Consider the following 21,909-nt stretch of genomic DNA (forward strand, 5'->3'; position numbering starts at 1 on the left):
CGTTTGCATCAGGAAAGGTTTTACAGGCAGCTGAGGATTTTGCAGTAGCTCTGTGCTTTCTGACACATGTGCTCCTGATCAGTCTCAGGATGTCCATCTTTCAAAAACTGAGCCATAAATCTGAATAAAATGGCATGCTTCTTTGCTTCTTTTAGACACATGTTGTTCCAGTTTTTAAAAATATGTTCCACAAATTCCATCTGAATCAAAAATGTTCAGCAGTCCCCGCTGAAGATTTCTAAAGACTGTGTCCGTTTCCAGGACCGTTCCCCCGCTCAGCAGATTACTGACAGATTATTAGATACCGACACCGGCTGTTTAAGCATTACGCTCAAACACGTTCCTCCACACAACATTCTCAAAACATTCAATTTGACACAGCAAAGTATCTGAATTACGGTTCACAGCTACTCCTTCCATCGCTCCAGCATCAGAAACAGGTTTCTAGTTCAAGTTCCAGCTTAAATTATATTTGCATGTTTAATCCCTTCTAAATATGAATTTGAACTTCACTGCATGTCACTGTTAAAAAATAATCTGATAAAGCCTCATCAACGTTTTATGAGCTAAAAGTAAGTCTTCTGCCAGTTTCCTAAAAGCACTGACAGGAAATCTATAGAATTAAATGGGGGTGTATTCTAGATGTGCTGAGCTACAATCAAAATAAAGTCAATTTTAAGAACATCAATCAGTTTCTATTTTTACTACTGCAGTGTGAAAGACCATGTGTGTAAAGAGAACAATAGTTCCCATCTGTAACTCTGAGGCTGTCATTGAGTTTAGCTTGATGTTTCATTTCAGGTAAGAAAATGCAATGTGCCTGTCGCAATTAATCAAATAATCGCATTATTGAGCGATTATTAATTAAATAATTGCTCAATAATTTGCATTCTGATGATTAATATTTTGTTGTTTACATCGTCTTCATTATACATTTTATTTATGGTTTCGGGTGTGTGGGTTTTATTTCTGTTTTATTTATTGTTTTTGGTTGTGTTTTACTCGTCCAGTAATAGTGTTATTACTATTATTATTATTATTATGCAATTATAAATATAGAGTTTGAAAACAACAATAATATCGCTTATCGCAAAAACTTCTGGGACAATTTGCCGTCCAGATAAATGTATTGTGTCAGGCCTATATGTGCATTGGGTTTGCTTAAAGGGACAGTGCGACTTGTTTTCAAGGCACATAGTGCACAATCAAGTAACTATGTTAGCTTCAGTTATAGAAATCCTATTTATATATATCAAAAATGACTTAAAAGAAGTATGACTTTTAATATAACGCCTTGAAATTGGGCCTCTGTCTCTTTAAGAAACTCCTGCTCTTTCTGAAACTCCGCCTACAGGAAGTCATCACAACATGGGTCCTCTATTAACCCTTTAACAACGTTTTTACCAGCGTTGCACTGAGCAGTAGCTCCTATAATGAGCTCAGCAGATGCTCAGTTCCAGCAGATGTTTGCTAATTGCTGCTGGCTAGTCTGAAGGAGCTGAGTGGGGAAAGAGCTGCTCTGTGAGGGGGAAGCTCGGAAAATGTAGCAGCTTTCGATCGTGGCTCTTTCGGTCCACCCAGGCGTTTTGCACAGCGGAATGGTTGCCATGGGAGATTAAATGATTTCTCATCCAGGTATGTTTTTGATGAGGCAATAACATAATGAAAATCTCAAAAATGAAAAGCGGATTTTACATAATACTTGCATTTTTAAAACTTAGTCCCTAGTCCCAAACATTCACCAAAGAGATGCCTGTACTAAAGGAATAACCATTTTAGTCACTCTTGTCTGTATGAGAATTTCACTTGATGGGTCAATCCCATCCGAACACATCTCTGTTAGTAATCACTGTCATCTCCCGGTCCGTCGCCGTCCGCTCCTGAGAGCTCTTCAATGCATTCTGCATGGAGGGCAGAAACTCTAATCTATGGACAGAGTGCAGGGCCTGCCATCTCCACTGCGACTGGGACTCCCTCTTTACCCTTCAGCCGAGAGACAGGGTCACGGCCCAGATATCAGTCAGCACTCGCTGCAGCAAATTACTTCTAATAAAGCCTTTAGAAAGGCTCCATTAACTACAGAGACGGAGAGAAAGCGGCAGGGAGACGGGGCTGCGGCCGAGGCAGCAAATCCAATCAGGTCCAATCAAATCACCGAGCAGGGAAACAGGCCAGGCTCCGGCCCTGTAACGATCGCAGAAAAGAAGGGGAGCATTTTGCATTTAACATGCTAATGGGCACCAGTGAAAAGGAAAGATGGCGGCAGCGGTTTTCTTTCTATAAACAGAATGTAGATGGTTTCAGCAAACGACCTGAAGAACTAGTCAGGAAACGCATCTGTTAAAACGGTGGCTGTGATGTTGACGGCTGTAATGTCAGAGACTAAAATCTGCAGTGGAAATTAAACCCAATACATCTTCATCATCTCTTTCCTGTGTAGTTATTTCCTGCAATCAGACTTATGATTATGGTTTGTCTAAAATCAGCCGTTTCCAGCTCATGCAATAGGGAAGCGGCGGATATGTTGGAACAAAATACTTATTTTCAGTCATATAATCACTGGCTAAACTCATAGAGAACAGATAGCAAAACTCTTTGTGTTTCTTTATCGCAGTCAAACTCTACGGGTGCATTCACACCAGTCCTGATTAGTCCACTTTAATAAAACTCCGGTCCGCTTGGCGAGGTGTGAACTTGCAATCGAACTGTAATGTCAAAGAAGTGAACCTAAAACCCAACGTCTCGGTTTGGTTGATGTGAAGTATGTTGCGATTCAGATGTCGATGCCAAGCGGACCGCAGACCGCTCTAAAAGCAGGAAGCGGACTAAAGCACAGGGCATTCTGGGTAAATACAACCAAAACAAACGTGGGAGTCATGGAGGAATGACTAATGGCAGGAGAAATGGCTAATGGCCTTTCACCAACGACAAAGAGAAATCCAACAATCCGACGGCACTCCATTTTTGTTTACATTTTGTGAAGAAGAAAAGTTGCACTCAGTTTCTTCTTCTGAGGTTTTCTTGTATTTTCCTTCAGCAGTTCTTGGTGCAGCGCCACCACAGGCGAGGAGGCTGAACAGGTTTTTCAATTAGTTTGGACACAAACTGTGCCAGCTGAAAATATAACTAATTTAGCAATTTTGGTCCTCAATCAAGAGCTACCAGACTATCAGCAGTGAAAACACCCTTCATCTCTTGTTATAAAGTTGTTTAAAAGCTCATACAGCAGAACGCTTTAACCATTTAACGTATGTACCGCCATATTTACCTGCTGACATCAACTCCATTGTAGCCTAATTTTGGTCCAAGCTGTCCTTTGGTCACTCGTTGTAGTTCTGGTGGTACGTTTGTAATGTTACCATTATTAGAATAAAAAACTGCCTGTGTGGTAACAAAAGGGATATTTTTAGCGTCTTCTGTTAGCCATTAGCATGTCTACGACGCAGCAGCTGTGGAAAACGCCGTTACCAGTGGAAGTCAGAGAGACTAATGTGTAGCTTCCAGAAGCAGTGAAAGTTCATTACATGCCAACTGTTTGTTATAGATCTAAAATAAGTTGTTGGAAGTAGAAATGCTAACATGAGGATTGTCTTTATGAGTGTGTTTCCTCAGAGATTGATGTTTATATTGAGTTTAAGTAAAGGTATATGGAAGCATATGGAGCATGTCATGTCTATGGAAATAGTAATACTTTTGGTCAGAATGGAGTAAAACTGAAAGCAAACGACTGTGCTTCTGCTGCATATCTGTTGACGCACATTTTTTCTCTATCGTTTACAGAACCTTACCGCGCTCGACTCCATGCGTACAGGACCTCCGAGCATCCTGAGATGGGTTGCCAGTTTACTGTAATGACCTTTCCTATTTAAATGAGAACATATTTTGGTTTTAATTAGACACAAAAGTCATAATAACCAACTATGATTTAGTTTTATAACTCATTAAAACTGGAAAGTTTCTCATTATGAGTTTTGTGCCTCGTTAAAAACAATTATGTCAAAAACTCTCGTTATAATGCTCCTGAATTTATTTCCCAGCTCTGCCAGTTAAACACTTCTAGGACATCGGCTCTTATAAGACAGATTCATTTGAGGTCAGAGGTCAGTGATGTAATCACTCGGTTATGAGTGTTGTTAATGCAGGAAACTGATCTGTAACAATAATTAGGTTTTAACTGCCCGGGTGAACACAAGTAGAGATGCAGCGAACTGATATTAATATCTGTATCGATCCCGATACCAAAACAAATTCTAGATTACTAGATCCTGTTTCTGATCCATAAGGGCAGATCTAGTCAGTCTAATTCTATGCTTTGAGCTCTGGGCGACATCATGCTTTATTATTTAACATTTAAAATTCCTAATTCCACTTTCTGAACCACCTGAAAGACGATTTGTTGCAGTTTATTGTTTACATGTTGACCAAATAGTCAATCTGTTGTTTTTGTCAGTTTCCTTATCATTTATTTTCCAGCAGCTGTTCTACTCTTAATTTGCACTGATTGAACAAATGGAAGTTGTTTTTCCATGTTTGACCAAACTTGAGAAGCTATTAGTGTATTTAAATGTGATGTACTGGTGCCGAGTTATCAAATAAATTAGTAATTCAATACATTTATGTCAGTGTTTTTAAAAAAAGAAACATTTTCAGTAAATTCATCTCTGTTTTTCAGCATCGGCCGATGCTACGCCTCAGATATCGGTATCGATATCAGTATCGATATCGGTAGTGAAAGAAGTGGATTGGTGCATCCCTGAAAATGAGCATGAAGTAGAAAGACACTGCTTCAAGTCCTTTTTTTTCACAACACAAAGTTAGTTCTTGGTAAAAAGAACATCATAAACCTGGTTTTTCCTCTGAGATAGGAAGATTTTCACTTTGCCAGAGGAAATGACTCAGCCGGGGATCCTTTCAAGCAGAGAACAGTTTGTAAAGCAAATGATACAGTGTAAACTTCACTTTTCTGGCCCAGTCAACCAAGTATCAAAGCACAAATCAACCAGTTAGGTGAGAATCCCCCCCCAGTAAGACCAGTTTACAACCAGAAAATAGTCACGCTCTTCCAAAGGTGTCACCATTAGCTTTCACAAACTGTGCTGCATATTAGATGAACCTCTCTCAGCAGACTGATAATGGGCCTTTTTGGGTCAACGTGACAGAGCCACATTACCGAGAACGCTCCATGCGTTTCGGTTACAGCGCTCCGGCTCTTTACTCTGCGAAATCAATCCGCCGTGGATTGCTTATAATTCAGGCAATGCTCTTAGTGTGGCTGCGGCTTCTGTTGGCTCGTGTTTCGAATCCATTTAATCCACTTAGGGCCAGAGACGCAGCGAGAGGAGGAGGAGGGCTGTGGGGGGTCACAATAAGTGCCAGCTCTGCAAAAAGAGAAAACTTGTGAAACTGACCTGACTGAGGCCAATGACGGCACAGGGCTGACAAAAAGTAACACCTATGGATGGAGATTTTTCGTCTGCTTTAGGTTTGCATTCCGCCTTATTTTAAGGAATGATAAAATATAATCTTCTCATGATAGTTTGGTAGTATTTGCTTAAGCAAAAGCACCTTTACTAACATTATAAAAGATCTGGAAGTCAGAAAAGTGTGAACATTGTTGATTTAAAAAAAAATATGGTAAAGTGACAATTATTATAACTGAATAGATTTTAATAACTTCAACTTATGTTTGAGTGGCGCAACTCCAGGATGTGTGGAGCTCATCACATAAACAGAAACATTTACACTTTGAGATGTTTTAGGCACCTTAAGTAGTTTAAATACAATATTTAAGCTGTTTATAACCTCAAAAAGCTGAGTAACTAGCTAGTTAGCCTATCTGGATTACTAGTTAGCATAAGAACTAGTAATGTAGTTAGGCTGGCTAGCGGCTTCTGTTGGGTTGTGTTTCGAATCCATTTAATCCACTTAGGGCCAGAGAAGTGGCTAGTTAGGCTGGCTAGCCTAAGTGGTAATCCACAGAGGAAGCTAGTTAGCCTAGTTAGCTGGTATGCTGACTAGCTTACTTGCTAATTAGCCTACCGACTGGCTTGTAAGCTATTTACTATCTTAGTAGCTAGCGAATAGTAAGTAGCTAAGTAGCTTACTAGTCAGACTAACTAGTAAACTAGTCAGATTAAGCTAGGCTTCAATTTCTCCTTAAAAAACTCACTTAAAAAAATCAGAACTACTCCTTTGACCATGATGTGAGGAAAATAATGAACAAATGGCCATTTTTCGCTGCCATTAAACAAGCTACTAAACCATGCAAGAGTTAAAAAGTCAGGCTAACATAGCGAATACATTTAGCTTGTTACACTGCATGATTTCCTAAGAAACGCAGCCAAAAAGACAGACCAGGATTTTTATTTTTACTAGCACAAGTCAAGTAAACGACTGGGTTTTATTATTTTGTGTTATGTTTTTATACTTTTTCTGTAAGCCAATAAAATATTTTGTGTGCTCATTGTTCAACGCTAACGTCATAATTACTTCCAGCCACTAGAGGGCCCTGGAGCGACCTGCAGCGGCGGCTGTGAAGAGATGACAGGCTAGATTTCAGAAGTGTTTAGAATGTCTGCACAACATGCCCAGTATCACACGCTGACACACATCTCTAGGGCAGTGGATTTTAAATGTCACAGGTCTGCGAGCGTGTGTGTGTGTGTGTGTGTGTGTGTGTGTGTGTGTGTGGCAGAGCCTCCTGCAGGCCACAGCACTGAGTCACAGAAAATGACCAGATGGTGTTAGAGGAAGAAGCGAGAGGGAAACCGAAATGACAAACAGGGGAGAGGAGAAAGAGAGAAGACAAGGTAAATGCTTCAGAGGGGAAGACAGAGGAGGGAGGGGGGGAAGATGGAGCAGCGAAAAGACTGAGAGGAGGAGGAGGTGCTTGTGGGGAAGGTGGAGGGGTTGTAGCTAGAATTCCTCCAGCCGTGACTGCTCTCTGCATTTTAAACACCTTCCCTTCTGTCGCTGACAGGCCGGGCTCTGCAGGACGGACCAATTAGCATCGCTCACTCACTGGCACACACACACAGAATGAGCAAATAAATCCTGCCTGTGAATATTTACGTTTTTCTGGTGGACAAAAGCAAAGCGCTGGCCAGATTTGGACTGCAAAGGAGCATCCATGATGTGAAAGCAAAGCAACACATGAGATTTATGTCCAAACTCAACTCGGTGAACCTGCAGGCTGAGGACAGACTGAGGACAGACTGAGTCCGTTTGAAACGGAGAGAGAGGGCGTCCAGCCTCTGAAAGCACTAAATGATATGGACTGGACAGATTTTATCCATATATCGCTGTAAGTTGTGCTACAGCACTACAACTTACACTGTTTGTGACAGTGACCATTTGACACTGTCACAAACGGTGTCAAATGGTCAACTTAGTAAAAAAAATAAAATGTTCAAAGTCGATTTGTTTTTCTATAAAAGTCACATTTTTGCCTAAAATACATTTTAGAAAGAAAGAGTTAGTGTTATATACATAGATTTTTTTTTTCCAAAATTACATTTACAAAAAACCCCATCTTAGGTCACTATTTTAGACAGGTGACCAAATAAATATGAGAAATAAAAAACTCCTTTTTATTTATTTCATTACCAGTTTAATGATAATCAGGTTGCCTGCCATTAAGATTTATTCCCTAATCATAAAACATAAATTTTTACCAAATATAAACCTGCTTTTCCAAAGATTACCTCATGCAGTGAAAACTGGGGATGAAACTGACTGACATGTTTATTTTTCACAATAAAGCTTTAGATTGGTGGCCTCTGCTTTACCGTTTCATCACTTTAAATGATCTTTTCTGTTTGACCAAGCGACTTTGCAGTGTTTGGTTATATAGTTGAGATATTCAGTCAGATCACAACGTCGTCTGCAAATGTCATAATCCATGGAGAGTCCTGCCTATCTAATCTGTTAGCCTGGCTAATAATACTGATAAACACGTGGTAATTAAAGGTAGAAGAGCCATTAATGTAAAACCAGGAGTCTTTTAGTTATTTACTGGATGGTATGTGTGTTTTATGTGTTGACAATTTGCAAATGGAACTGTAAATAGGCAGGGTTACACTGAGCAGAGAAATAAACTGAACTGTCTAATGTTGTCCAACTACATTTATTTGTTCCTGTAATTCAATATCCAAATTTATATAAGTGAAATTTTACAAATGTTTTTAGGGCAAGGTCTCCATTAGACGTTCCAGTTCACATCCTGAAATTAGGATGTGATCAAACTAAGAACAGTCAAGTAAGATTTGTTTATATTATGCTATTTACATTAGGTAATAAGTTACATTAATTATTGTAGAGCAACCAGGTTTTTCACTTCATTTAACAAATTTCATCAGTAATTATGTCACAACACTTATTTTACAAAATGGAGCAGGAAGAAGAGAAAATCTCATAAGAACTTTTCTCATCCATTACAAAATCAATTTTAATGACTTTATACATTAAACACAAGCTGCTAACAATATATCATTCTCCTCATTATTAACTCAGATGTGTATAATCCTTCATTTTTTTATGTTTTGGTATTAAATCTGCCTTCTGACGTCCAACTCGTCACACAGTGCTGCTATCGGTTTCCACGTAGCTGTTAGCATTGTGGGAGAGGAGAAAAGGTGGAGCTAAATAAATTAATCAAACGGCGCAGGCTAAGTGAGAACGACAGGATTCGAAAACTAATGGAGACAGAATCCAGCGCGTCTGAGGATGTGTGTGATCACAGCCTTGTACCGCAGTCATGCTAAATGGGCTGATTGACAGAAGCAGCGGGGTGAGGCGGCGCCGTCTGTTCCCATCCCCTCTAATTACAATCAAGGAAAACTAAAAGTGGCACAACTCATCTCCGTGTTGCAGCGCTGAACATCGAGGCGGCACAACCGCCACAAAGTGCTGGAGTTTATCCAGCAACTGGGGAAAAAATAGCTTCAGCAAACTAACCAGCTTTGTTACTGTACAGAGCCGGAAGAAGCAGAGCCAACACAAAAACTGATTTAATGGGACGACCAGACTTCTATGGGGAGACGTCTGTAAAGTTACCAAGTCAAAAATGAACAGTAATAATCTGACTTATTTAAGCCTTTCACGTTTAGCTAGCTAAAAACTGAGCTAGCTTGGACCTATACGTTTAGCTAGCTAATATTTTACTAGCTTAAACCTAAATATTTAGCTAGTAGCTAAGTATTTGGATCTAAATATTTAGCTAGGAGCTAAGTATTTATATTTTCTATTATATTTACATTAAATATTTAGCTAGTAGCTAAATATTTAAATATTTAGCTAGTAGCTAAGTATTTGGATCTAAATATTTAGCTAGTAGCTAAGTATTTTAGTCCAGACTAAATATTTAGTCATACAAATGGTGGAAGTGGAATATCAAAATAAAAGCTTGGTTTCGTGGACCTCTATATAAACTCCACTGCTGGTGGGATTGAATCGTCGCTCCATCATCCTATACTAATCACTGGATAAGACAATTAATATCAGATGAAAAGATTTAACAGCACAGGGGGAACAATAAATAAACAAATAAAATGATGAGGAAGAAGACGACGGGAAGTGGTGGGAGGATGATGGTCTGTTTTTGTTTTCTTCTGACGATGTGCAGCTGGCTCCACCAGAGCTCTCACAGCATCACGCAGTTCATAAAAAGTTTATTATCGTTCCAACGTGTTGAATCCACAGCTCTACTATAAAATCACCGACTACAGTTTTCCCAGAACGCCTCATTCGTAGTGGCTCCCTCGCATAAGGGGTTTAACGCTCCAACGCCTGGATACGATGACAGCGTCTCCTCTGATTATGACCATATCTCATAACTGTTTACATTCATCACTACCATGATTTTAATGACTTATCTCGCAAACAAATTAATTGATGTGTGATTTTAATGTCTCTTCCTATTTAATGGAAAACTGCAAGGGCAAACTTGTGTTTTTCCGACCTCAGTGGAATATCGATTTGCGGACATTTGTGATGCGCCTGGTCCAGAGAGTCGGGGTGTAACGTCTTCCTCTGACTAACTTACACTTTGATTTCCAAACAAGTCTCTTATTTTCACTTTTCATTTTTTATAAGACACACTGCCACCTGCTGCACCTAATAACCAAACACCAACGCAGAGCACAAAAGCTCAGGTTGAGACCGACTCTTAAAGAAAAATACATGTCTAACTGGACGAAAAGGCAGGAGAAATAAAAAAATAAAAGCTTTTCATTGTGCAGAGGCTTCCAGAAGTCTGATGAGAAGTCCAGATGTTTTGGCTTTCGGTTTTAGCGCTGGAGCTTGTGTGAGAGTGAGTTGGTGTCAAAGACTTGAGGGAGGGCGTGGAATGAATTAAATGAGCATTAACCCCAATTTCTCCGCCAAAGCTGAGGTCAGTTCAACTGTATAAGAGCTATTCTACCTTCAGCACGCTCTATTCCTTACATTCCCACCTCTGATGTTCCCCGGCTCCCCGCCTTAATCCGATTTGGTTCGGGAGACCCAGAGCCAAGACTCGGTCCTGAGGGTCGTTGCCGTCAGACGGGGGTTTTTAGAGCCGTCCAGATGTTCTCACTTTCCCTGGGTTCAGATCTCATATCAGGCCAAGGACAGCTTTTCTCCCCCATGCACATATTTCATATTTATTAAACTTCTAGAAAGAGCAGGAGCAAAAAGTCCTGTTCCGTCAGTCTGAGTCATTTATCGTCTCCAGTTGGCCCTCCCTCCCCTCGGGTCAAAAATCGTATGAGAGTCTCTCTTGAGCTCCGTCTTCTCCCCAAGTGCTGCCGGCTTGTGGCTGGGTGGAGCGTTCAGTCTGAGCCGCGGACTGAACTCTTCTATGACCTCTGAGGAGCGCAGCGGTAAATATCACACACACACAGAGATCCGCCATACCACTGATCATTTCACATCGGCTAAATAAAAAGATCCATCCTGAGTGAATCTGCTGATTCCAGGGCTCTGCTTTGGTTCTCCATGGCAGGATTCAGTGCAGGTTAACGTCATCCTGTGTAAAATGTTAAGAGAAAGAAGCTGCATAGGGTTGTTTTTATAAGTTGGTATTATACTGAGTATAACAGTGGACAGGGTTTCTTCTAGGATTTTTTCAGTATTATGTGTTTTACAAGCACATTTTGTAGACAAATCAGGAACTGAGTTGCTATAAAAACGCTGTCAAAAATGATTTAGAGTAAATTTGATGTTGTAATTTAATGGCTTGAAATTGGGCCTCTGTGTCTTTAAGAAGCTCCCGCTCTTTCTGAAACTCCGCCTTCAGGGAGTCATCACAACATGGCTCCTCTGTTAACCCTTTAACCATTAACATTTTTACCGGCGTTGCTCTGAGAAGTAGCTCCTATAACGAGCTCAGTAGAGCCGCTGTTGCACCAGATGTTTGCTAATTGCTGCTGGCTAGTCTGAAGGAGCTGAGTGAGGGATGGTTGCTCTGTGAGGTAGAAGAACATCAGCTTGGAAACTAAAGGAGGAGCTTTGACCGTGAAGGCGGGGCTAGGTCCAACGAGTTGTTTTGCACAGCTGAATGGTTGCCACGGGAGATTAAAGGATTTCTAAAACACTCCAGCCACACACACAAGATGGCGCCGGTGTGTGTGGCTGCTCGTCTGTCGTTCTCACATTTGCTTATGTTTGTGTTGTTTCTGACCTGTATCGTCTGCGGAACTGAGTCTCTACTGATGTACGGTCGTAGCACACTTCTGGACCTCCAATCTTTGGTCCAGGATGTGGAGTTTTTCGAAACTGTTGGCCAACACTCCTTGCCCCCGCTTCTGTCGGGGATTCCGAGCCACCTGTTCCGGATTCCTGCGCTGCTTTCACAACGGAGACGTCGTCATCGCGGTAGACGAGGCGGCCAGCTGGTGAAGCTGAAGTTTTATCTGACGCACTGTTCTGCTTTTACCCGATCATCGGATGGATCGTTCCTGGGCTCTCGGGGGCCTCGGCGTTTCTTGGATCCTGTTGATGTCTGTTTGGTGCCAGTGGTCGGCGTTCAAGCCCCTCTCCAACGCCGTCCCTGCCCTTCCCGGATCAACATACGCCAACGGTGTCTCCAAAACCTGAGACCGCTGTGCCGGGTTTCCAGACCTGTCGAAGCCCAGGATCCAGCTCCTGTCAGGATTGGCCTGATAAACGCCAGGTCGCTTGTGAATAAAACTTTTATTCTTCGGGACTTTTTTAGTCGCCAAAACCTGGATTTTATGTTTGTGACTGAGACGTGGCTGAGTGTTGGTGAGTCCAGTGCTCTATCTGAGCTTTTACCAACGGATTGTTCTTATTTTAATTCACCACGGACTTCGAGGAGAGGGGGAGGCACAGCGACTGTTTACAAACAGGACTATAATTGTAAGCAGTGTTTTCTACAGACATCTTTCCCCAGCTTTGAGTTTACGTCATTTGAGATGAGACACGTAAACCCAGTTTTCTGTGCTGTCGTTTACCGGCCCCCCAAATATAATAAGGATTTTATAAGCGACTTCTCTGACTTTTTATCTGGGATTTTAACTAACTATGAACATGTTCTTATTGTTGGAGACTTCAATATACACGTGTGTTGTCCTGATAAGCCTCTGGTAAAGGACTTTTTAAGCCTTCTGGACTCTTTTAACCTGGTACAGGCCGTATCCGGTCCTACACATGAGCACGGACACACACTGGACCTGGTTATTTCCTGCGGTCTGCCTGTGACTAACCTGGAAACCTGTGACTCTGTGTTCTCGGATCACCTGCCTGTTTTATTCACTGTTACTTTGACACCAACTGCAGTTAAAACTCGCGCTGCTGTTCGGCGCTGTCGGATTATTAACCCTTCCACTGCCACTCAATTCTCCACCGCTTTTCTTCAGCTCTGTGGATCATCTGACTTCCTCAGCTCTGATACAGAAGAGCTCTGGTCCTGGTTCTGTTCTTCCTGTCAAACCATTCTGGACTCGGTTGCTCCATTAAAAACCAGGCAGCCAAGGATTAAACCTGAGCCTTGGTTTAATGACAGAACTCGTGCTGCAAGGCAGGAATGTCGTCGTGTTGAACGCAGATGGAAAAAGGATAAACTGCAGGTTACCCTTCAGATTTTAAAAGACTGTTGGCGTCTCTACCAGAGCACGGTTAAAGAGGCTAAAAGGGAATATTTGGCAAATATAATTTCCTCAAACAGCCATAACTCACGTGTTTTATTTCACACCATTGACTCTGTCCTTAATATTCCACAGAATGCCTGTTTGGAAGCTTCTCCTGACATGTGTGCTAAGTTTCTGCGTTTCTTTATTGAAAAGGTTGGTAGTACCAGGGCTCTTATCACAGCTCCTGACTCTGACCCCTCTGTTTCGGTACCTTGCTCTGCTGCCTTCAATCAGTTTGAGCCTGTGACTGTCTCACTTTTAGAGGACGTGGTTGGCCGCATTAAGCCATCAGGTTCCCCACGTGATCCTGTCCCTCCACAATTTTTTAAAGATATTTTATCTAGCATAGTGCAGCCTGTTCTTGCAATTATAAATAGCAGTCTGTCCTCAGGTGTGGTGCCCTCTAGTTTTAAACATGCAGTAGTGCAGCCACTGCTTAAAAAACCTGGCCTTGATCCTACTGTTCTGGCTAATTATCGGCCTATTTCGAAGCTGCCTTTTCTTTCCAAGGTTTTAGAAAAAATTGTGTACTGTCAGCTGAAACAGTTTTTAGATGACAATGGCATTCTGGAGGTTTTCCAGTCAGGTTTTAAAACTCTTCATAGCACAGAATCTGCTTTAATAAGAGTTTTTAATGACATCCTTCTTGCATGTGATTCTGGTAACCATGTTGTTCTGATTTTACTTGACTTAACTGCTGCCTTTGATACAGTAGACCACAATATTTTATTATCGCGATTACACCATATTGTTGGTATTGATGGCACTGTTCTTAAATGGTTCCAGTCTTACCTAGAGGAGAGAACATTTTCAGTGAAAATTAGTGACTCTGAATCATCTGCTGTTTCAATGACTTATGGTGTCCCGCAGGGCTCAATTCTGGGCCCACTGCTTTTCTCTCTTTATTTATTGCCTTTGGGTTCTATCCTTAGGAAACATGGGATTTCTTTTCATTGTTATGCTGATGATTGTCAGATTTATTTGCCCATGAAGCAGAAGGATGTCCACTCCATCAAACATCTCCTGGCATGTCTTGGTGATATTAAATCTTGGTTGGCCTTGAACTTTTTAAATTGTAATGAAAACAAAACAGAGGTGATTGTGTTTGGACCCAGTGGCTCCTGTGAGTCCTCCTCTGTTGACCTTGGACCTTTGGAGGTATATTTTAAACATGTTATTACGGACCTTGGTTTTAAGGTGGACAGTGATTTTAAATTGGACAGCCAAATCAGAGCCGTGGTTAAGTCCAGCTTTTATCATTTAAGGCGATTGGCATCAGTGAAATCTTTTCTTTCCAGGCAACATTTTGAAACAGTGATCCACGCTTTTATCTCGACTCGACTGGATTACTGTAATGCACTTTATCTGGGAGTCAGTCAGTCGCTGCTCTCACGTCTGCAGCTGGTTCATAATGCAGCTGCAAGACTTTTGACAGGAACCCGGAAGAGGGAGCATGTGACCCCTGTCCTGGCTTCACTTCACTGGCTGCCTGTATATTTTAGGATTCATTTTAAAATTCTTTTGTTTGTTTTTAAATCACTGCATAATCTTGCCCCGGCTTACCTCTCTGAGCTTCTTCACCCCTACGTACCCTATCGGTCACTCAGGTCAGCAGATCAGCTGCTCTTGGAGGTACCAAGATCCAGGAGGAAGCTCAGAGGGGACAGGGCTTTCTCTGTCATAGGTCCTAAGTTATGGAATGACTTGCCTTTGCAGGTCAGAGAGGCCCCTTCACTGTCCACTTTTAAAGTTCGTCTTAAAACCCATTTATTTTACTTGGCTTTTAACTCCTGTGGGATCTAGTTTTAGAGTGTATGTTTTTGTTTTTAAACTGTAAGAGTTTTTTTATTTTATTATTTTGTTGTGTTTTAAATGTACAGCACTTTGTATCAGCTCTCGTTGTTTTAAAGTGCTTTATAAATAAAGTTGGTATGGTATGGTATGGTAAAGCTCAAAAGGTTGATTTTACATCATACTGCTCCTTTAAACCGCGGTGGTTGGCTGTCTGCATGCCGAGACGATGCTGCTGATTAAATACCAAGGAGCCTTCGAGACATAAAGAAACATAAGCTACAAACCTGCCATTCACACACAACATACTTTAATATTAGGGTAATTTTCTCAGGCCTGAACTAAAAAAAGCATTCAACTAAATCTTCCATTACTTTTCTCTCCCTCTACTTCGAACTGCCGCATCCAGTTTTGCTTCAGTCCTGAGAGCAGCGCAGCGTCACACAGGAGGCATCGGGGTTGGCTTTTCAAAATAAGGTCAATTTTAACGTTTTATAATATTTCAATTCACTTCAAACTATCATTACGGTCAGCATCAGGGTGCACCATGATCAGTTACAGTGGAGGAAACCGTGGCGGACCCCCGATAATTTGTAGTTGGATCAGAACCGCTGGTGAATAACTAAAGTCAACAAATACACAAAATCCCCTCCACTAGCACTTACAGCTGCCTATTGTAATATTTCAGACACCAAACCTTAATGTGCTTTAATACGCACAGAGCAAACTGTCTTGGCAAAACCACTGAAGCTAATATCCAATGTCCTACATACCTCCAGCCAATCAGCGCAGAGGAAACTGAAGAGCGTTCCTGGATGAGAACTCTTCTTTTTTTCAGTGACCTTAATCCTCTTCCATAAACAACGACGCATCGCCTCCATTAGCTGGGAACAATCACAGCCTCCAAGAGCAAACAGGAATCTCCCATCGCTCCATCAGCAACGGCAGACCTTTGATTCACCTCCAGACTCCCGTTTCCTCCCACGGTTTGCTGATGCTGCAGACGAGCCGCGGCTCTAAAAACAAGCAAGGAGGGAAAAACGTGGAACCCGGAGAAAGAAAAACAACAGATTACGGCTTCGTCCAAATGAGGCTTTTATTGCTGGAGGAACAGCCTGAGAGTGAAGGGCTTCCCAGCGGGGGACTTTTATTTCTTCTTCTTCCCACTGAAGGAAAGCATGCTTTGTAGTCTCTGATGTGGGCGCGGAGCAATTCTGCCATCAGAAAACACTAAAAACCAATAAAGTTTATTCAGCTGTTCCGGCTCCACGGTGCCGCGAAGAGTCACGCAAACAGCCGAATGTCTCCTGGCTGAAAGCGGCTTTACCTTCGTTTACTCAGCATGCGGCGGCCCGGAAAGCATCGATACGAGACAAATGAAGACGCACACCTGATGATGAAAAAATAAATACAAAAAAAACAAAACAAGAATCTCACTACAGTGAAATCTCCGGTTCATCTGAGGAACATCGACTAACCACGCGGGATCGCTCTGTAAATGGAGGCGCTGTTGCGTGGAGACGTTTAATCAGAGAGCAGGACGCGACTTCTCGTTATAATCAAGAATGAAGGCGGTGGAGGGGAGAGATCAGAGGGAGCATCAGGTCAGGAGGCGATAAGGTTTCCTCCCACGCTCACGCAGAGGCTCTTTATGCAGCATGAAGGCGCCGTTCTGTTGCTGCATTGTGCTGCTAATCTAGTAATTTGTCAGCCGGTGTGAGACTTTTTATTGTGACCCAATCAAAGATACGGCAGGAAAAAAAACATCAGTTCATCAAAACCCTGCAGACGAGCTTCCTTTGTGAAAGATAAACTGATATTTATGGAGGTGCAGTGTTGTATGTGTTGAATCTGAAAGGATTTTTTGCATGGTATATATTTTTATTAATATCTGTGTCAAAAAAGAAAGAAGTTATTTTTGTGTTTTTCTTCAACTTGAGCTTAGTTTCCGTTACAAAATTGAACAAAACTTTTTAATGACGCACAATTTCGCAGTTTTGTTGTTTCCACTAGATAATAAACGTGATCAAAATCACAGGCGAATAAGTTTGTTAATTTGATAAGTCATTAAAAAACCTGGCTTCACCCGCCGACTGCTTCCTGCCGCCTTCTTCTTCATGGTTTGCGTCAGCGGCAACATCCGGCTGCCGACTGTGTGATGTTGAAAAAGGTGTTTCCTCTGCAATAAACTAATTTTGAGAAAGTAAAAAAAATGAAAAGCACCTCATCCTGCCACCAAAACGAGTTTTTTCTGAATTGCGAATTCGCTGTCAATGAGAAATTGCGCGATTCTATGGAAACACAGCTAGTGATTCCTCTGCTGTCTCTCCACGATGTCAGAAATATTCCTCTCTTTCTCAAATATTTCATGATTCATCAAACTTCCTTCATGTTTATTCAAAATGTTTCAACCGTCTGCTTGCCAGGCAAAACAATATGATGGTGAAACTTTGTACGTTTCGATGGGGATATTCGAGGAATTTGGAGACGCTTCTGTGGATTCACCGCATTTCAGGACAACACACTACTTCCTGATGCGAAAAACAAAAGAAATCAGAACGATAATAATAGTTGTGGGCCTACACAAGTGTGTTTCCTTCTCGGGTACGATAAAGTGCAACATGTTCAAACAGCTAAAGCAAAAATGTCCTTGTAGTCTTCAGGACGAGATCCTGTTCTGTGGACCTCCGGTTTCTCTGCCAATGATTGCTGTCAATCAACAACTACAGTCAGCGTGAAACGGACGCCAGTCACAACAGAGATCAGACAGATTTCATCTCCACATCAAATATACATTCACCTGTGGAGTTCCTCAGGGCTGAGTCCTCGGTCCCGTCCTCTTCACCTCCGTCCTCTGGGTCAGGTTATCAGTCGTCATGGGGTTTTTTTTCACTGCCATGCAGATGACCCACAGCTTTATGTAAATGCCTCTTTCATCACCACTTTCTATTGGAGATCAAGGTGTGGGTGAAGCATAACCAGATCTGACACTTGCAATTTTACCGTCAATGGAAAACGCAGCTAGTGATGCTAAAGGTGGCTGAAATCCTTCAGTAGCTCATCCAGGAGGTATTTCTAGTTCATAGTGAAGCCCTCTTCCACTTTGTAATCATGGTTTCTGCTCTTTTTTGCATGACCACACTCACGGTTCTGACAGTGCCGTTTCCGCCGGAGGCCGTAACGCACCGAGCCGGAGTGGAGGACAAACCCCACGTCTCCCACACAGACCACAGAGACACAAAAGTCAAGCACGCTCTCTGACAAGTGTTATCTGAGGTGGCAGCAGAGACATCCGTGCATGTTCAGGTCACCTCAAGGTTGAACCAAACGGCTGTAAATTATTCACAAACACACACACACACATCTCTCCACCCCAACACTGCAGAGAGAATAGGAAACACAATTCAGACGTTTAACCAACAGAAGACTCAAATCAGGTGGAAGAGGAAAAGGAGGCCGAAAGGGTTTGAGAAAAGCTTCAAGGCACAATAACGTTCCACAAAACACAAACAACACATGAAGCAGAAAAAGAAACATCCGCGTGTCAACAGAATCACTCGCCTGCATGGCTGACCAATCCCCTGAAATCCTTGCAGCGAGGAAACTCCTCCTTCAGAGCTGCTGCGGCATCAACGGCACAGACCCCGACCTGGAACTTTCCGTTTCGTAAAGCCCACAGAATAAAAAAAGAAGAAAAAAAAGCAGCGAGCGAGCCGGCCAGCATCGATCTGCCTCTCCTCAGGTTTTATAGTAGAGGGCATGTCAGATTTTCCTCCAGTCGGATGGCAGGCAGCGGCCGGTCTAGACATGAAATCACCAACCGCAGGCGGAGGCAGGGTGGAGGTGAATGTTGCCTGCAGCACCAGGTTGTTCAAGTTCGAGAGCAGAGACACGTCAATGCTTCAGGGACACTATTGATTCTTGTGAAACAAAAAAAACAAACATTTTATGTATATTATGTATGTACTCTAGCAGACGCTAGTATTGAAGTTGTGCTCTGAGCTCAGTGCAGTGGAGGATCACACATGACATCAGACATCACACATCAGGATCCACACATGACAAGAGACGAGCAGAAGCTCTAACCCTAACCCGACCTCCTCTAACCCTAACCCGACCTCCTCTGACCCTAACCCGACCTCCTCTGACCCTAACCCGACCTCCTCTAACCCTAACCCGACCTCCTCTAACCCTAACCCGACCTCCTCTGACCCTAACCCGACCTCCTCTGACCCTAACCCGACCTCCTCTGACCCTAACCCGACCTCCTCTGACCCTAACCCGACCTCCTCTGACCCTAACCCGACCTCCTCTAACCCTAACCCAACCTCCTCTGACCCTAACCCGACCTCCTCTAACCCTAACCCGACCTCCTCTGACCCTAACCCGACCTCCTCTGACCCTAACCCGACCTCCTCTGACCCTAACCCAACCTCCTCTGACCCTAACCCGACCTCCTCTGACCCTAACCCGACCTCCTCTGACCCTAACCCGACCTCCTCTAACCCTAACCCGACCTCCTCTGACCCTAACCCGACCTCCTCTGACCCTAACCCGACCTCCTCTGACCCTAACCCGACCTCCTCTGACCCTAACCCGACCTCCTCTAACCCTAACCCGACCTCCTCTGACCCTAACCCGACCTCCTCTGACCCTAACCCGACCTCCTCTGACCCTAACCCGACCTCCTCTGACCCTAACCCGACCTCCTCTGACCCTAACCCGACCTCCTCTGACCCTAACCCGACCTCCTCTAACCCTAACCCGACCTCCTCTAACCCTAACCCGACCTCCTCTGACCCTAACCCGACCTCCTCTGACCCTAACCCAACCTCCTCTGACCCTAACCCGACCTCCTCTGACCCTAACCCGACCTCCTCTGACCCTAACCCGACCTCCTCTGACCCTAACCCGACCTCCTCTAACCCTAACCCGACCTCCTCTGACCCTAACCCGACCTCCTCTGACCCTAACCCGACCTCCTCTAACCCTAACCCGACCTCCTCTAACCCTAACCCGACCTCCTCTGACCCTAACCCGACCTCCTCTGACCCTAACCCGACCTCCTCTGACCCTAACCCGACCTCCTCTGACCCTAACCCGACCTCCTCTGACCCTAACCCGACCTCCTCTGACCCTAACCCGACCTCCTCTAACCCTAACCCGACCTCCTCTGACCCTAACCCGACCTCCTCTAACCCTAACCCGACCTCCTCTGACCCTAACCCGACCTCCTCTGACCCTAACCCGACCTCCTCTGACCCTAACCCGACCTCCTCTGACCCTAACCCGACCTCCTCTAACCCTAACCCGACCTCCTCTGACCCTAACCCGACCTCCTCTGACCCTAACCCGACCTCCTCCGACCTTAAACATGAGGTAAATTCAGATACGTGGACTGCTAAAATAATCATACCGCTTGAGCTTTTTCTATATTTTGTCACGTTACAACCACAAACATGAATATATTTCACTGGATTTTAATGTGAAAGGCCAACACAAAGTGGTGTGCCATAATGAAGTAGGAAGAAAATGTTACGTAGACGTGCGTGAGCGGGCTGACGACACGAGAAAGTTAAAAAAAAAGTCCAACTTTTGCCTGAATCGCGTTTCACGTTAAAGTTAAATAGGTGCTGAGATACTACAGCGCCACCAAGAGGAGCAAATCAAAGTAGAGCTGCAGTGTGAGAGGTTGTGGGATGATGGATAGTTTCTCTTGTTTGATTGATTTACAAGCAGCTTCCACTGCGCCATCAGTGCAGACCCAGGTTTATAAAACTAGCTTAAGCTAAATCTGGCGCGAATGTGTCTTTCATTTGTCTTTTTGCACATTCTCTCTATTAAATATCCTAATAAACAACAAAAGAGACATAAGACAACAATGGCGGTTGTTTTAGTTGACAGTTCCTGAACTGTAGTCGTCCAAAAAGTGACATGATCAGTCAATGGTTTCACACATAGTCCAGCTGTTTAAATAAAACGCATTAACTGTAGAAAACAACACAAAAATGTAGATAACACGGAAAATGTTCTGAAAACATCACATTTGGTTTAAGTGTTTGCACATATTACCCATGCATTGTAAGAAATAGCTCTTTTTTTTTAAGATTAAGTTTATTTTAGGAAATGTTTATGAACAATTCTGTACCATTCAGTCTAATTTTGCTGGCTTTGAGTGACAATTAATGGGGAAATGTAACCTGGACCTCTGAGTGAAATATTGTCAATGTCCCAGTGACGTTGAATAGAATCTAGTATCTGTTCAGAATCTAACCCGGTTGTGTCTCATGTAATCCAGAATATTACACATCTTTTTCCTGCCGCACCTCCAAACGTGTTTTTCTCACTTCTGTTTCCAAGTCTCTCTCTCCTTTTTCTCCTTCTTTTTTCTCCTTCCTCCCTACCAGTCACCGTGATGAAGTGGCCAGTGAGTAGCCGTCTCTGCCGGTAATCACCACGGTAACTCATGGTAGCGCCGCGCTACTGGCAACATGCCATCCATCACCGCCTTCGCTGCTGCTGCAAAGTGATATATCAAGATGTAAATTCTGGCTCCACTGCTGCTGCTGCTGCTCCTCGTTCTCCTCGGCCCAGAGAGAGGAGAGGAGAGGAGGAAGGAGACGATAGCAGGGAGGAAGGGTGGCGGGGTGAGAGAGGGAATTATGAGAACTGGAGGGCAAACGAGGAAGGAGAGATTTAAAGAAATGGTGACAAATGAGGAGAGTAGCTTCAAGCAGCAGGAAAAGGGTGAAAACAGAAATAACAGAGAACAGGAGAAATTAAAGAAAACACTGTTGGTGTACAATAAAGAAGACAACAAAATGAGGAAAATACAACACCGTGTACCAGAATGAAAACAAGAAGTAAAATATGTCAGGAGAGAATAAACATTTATTTTAGCAAGTCTCAATCTGCATGAACAAATTTAAAGAACAGATTAGAGATAGCTAGCTAAATAGACTTCTATGTGCCTAGCTAGACAGCTACA

The 21,909-nt window shown here is 43.0% G+C and overlaps 1 protein-coding gene across 5 annotated transcripts in view; it reads right to left on the minus strand.

Moving 5' to 3' along the window:
• Window positions 1–21,909, minus strand: part of enox1 (ecto-NOX disulfide-thiol exchanger 1) — an 88,579-nt gene that overhangs the window by 35,867 nt on the left and 30,803 nt on the right. The window contains exon 1 of one of the 5 annotated variants that reach the window (XM_008402275.3): window positions 15,695–16,648. The exons of the other annotated variants lie outside the window; for them this stretch is intronic. The gene's annotated coding sequence lies outside the window, so the exon portion shown is untranslated. Of the gene's footprint in view, window positions 1–15,694; window positions 16,649–21,909 lie in introns of those variants that run through there. 5 annotated transcript variants of the gene reach the window in all.

Source organism: Poecilia reticulata, chromosome 2 (genome assembly GCF_904066995.2).
Source record: "Poecilia reticulata chromosome 2, P_reticulata-male-v2, whole genome shotgun sequence".
In the NCBI taxonomy this organism is placed as follows: domain Eukaryota; kingdom Metazoa; phylum Chordata; class Actinopteri; order Cyprinodontiformes; family Poeciliidae; genus Poecilia; species Poecilia reticulata.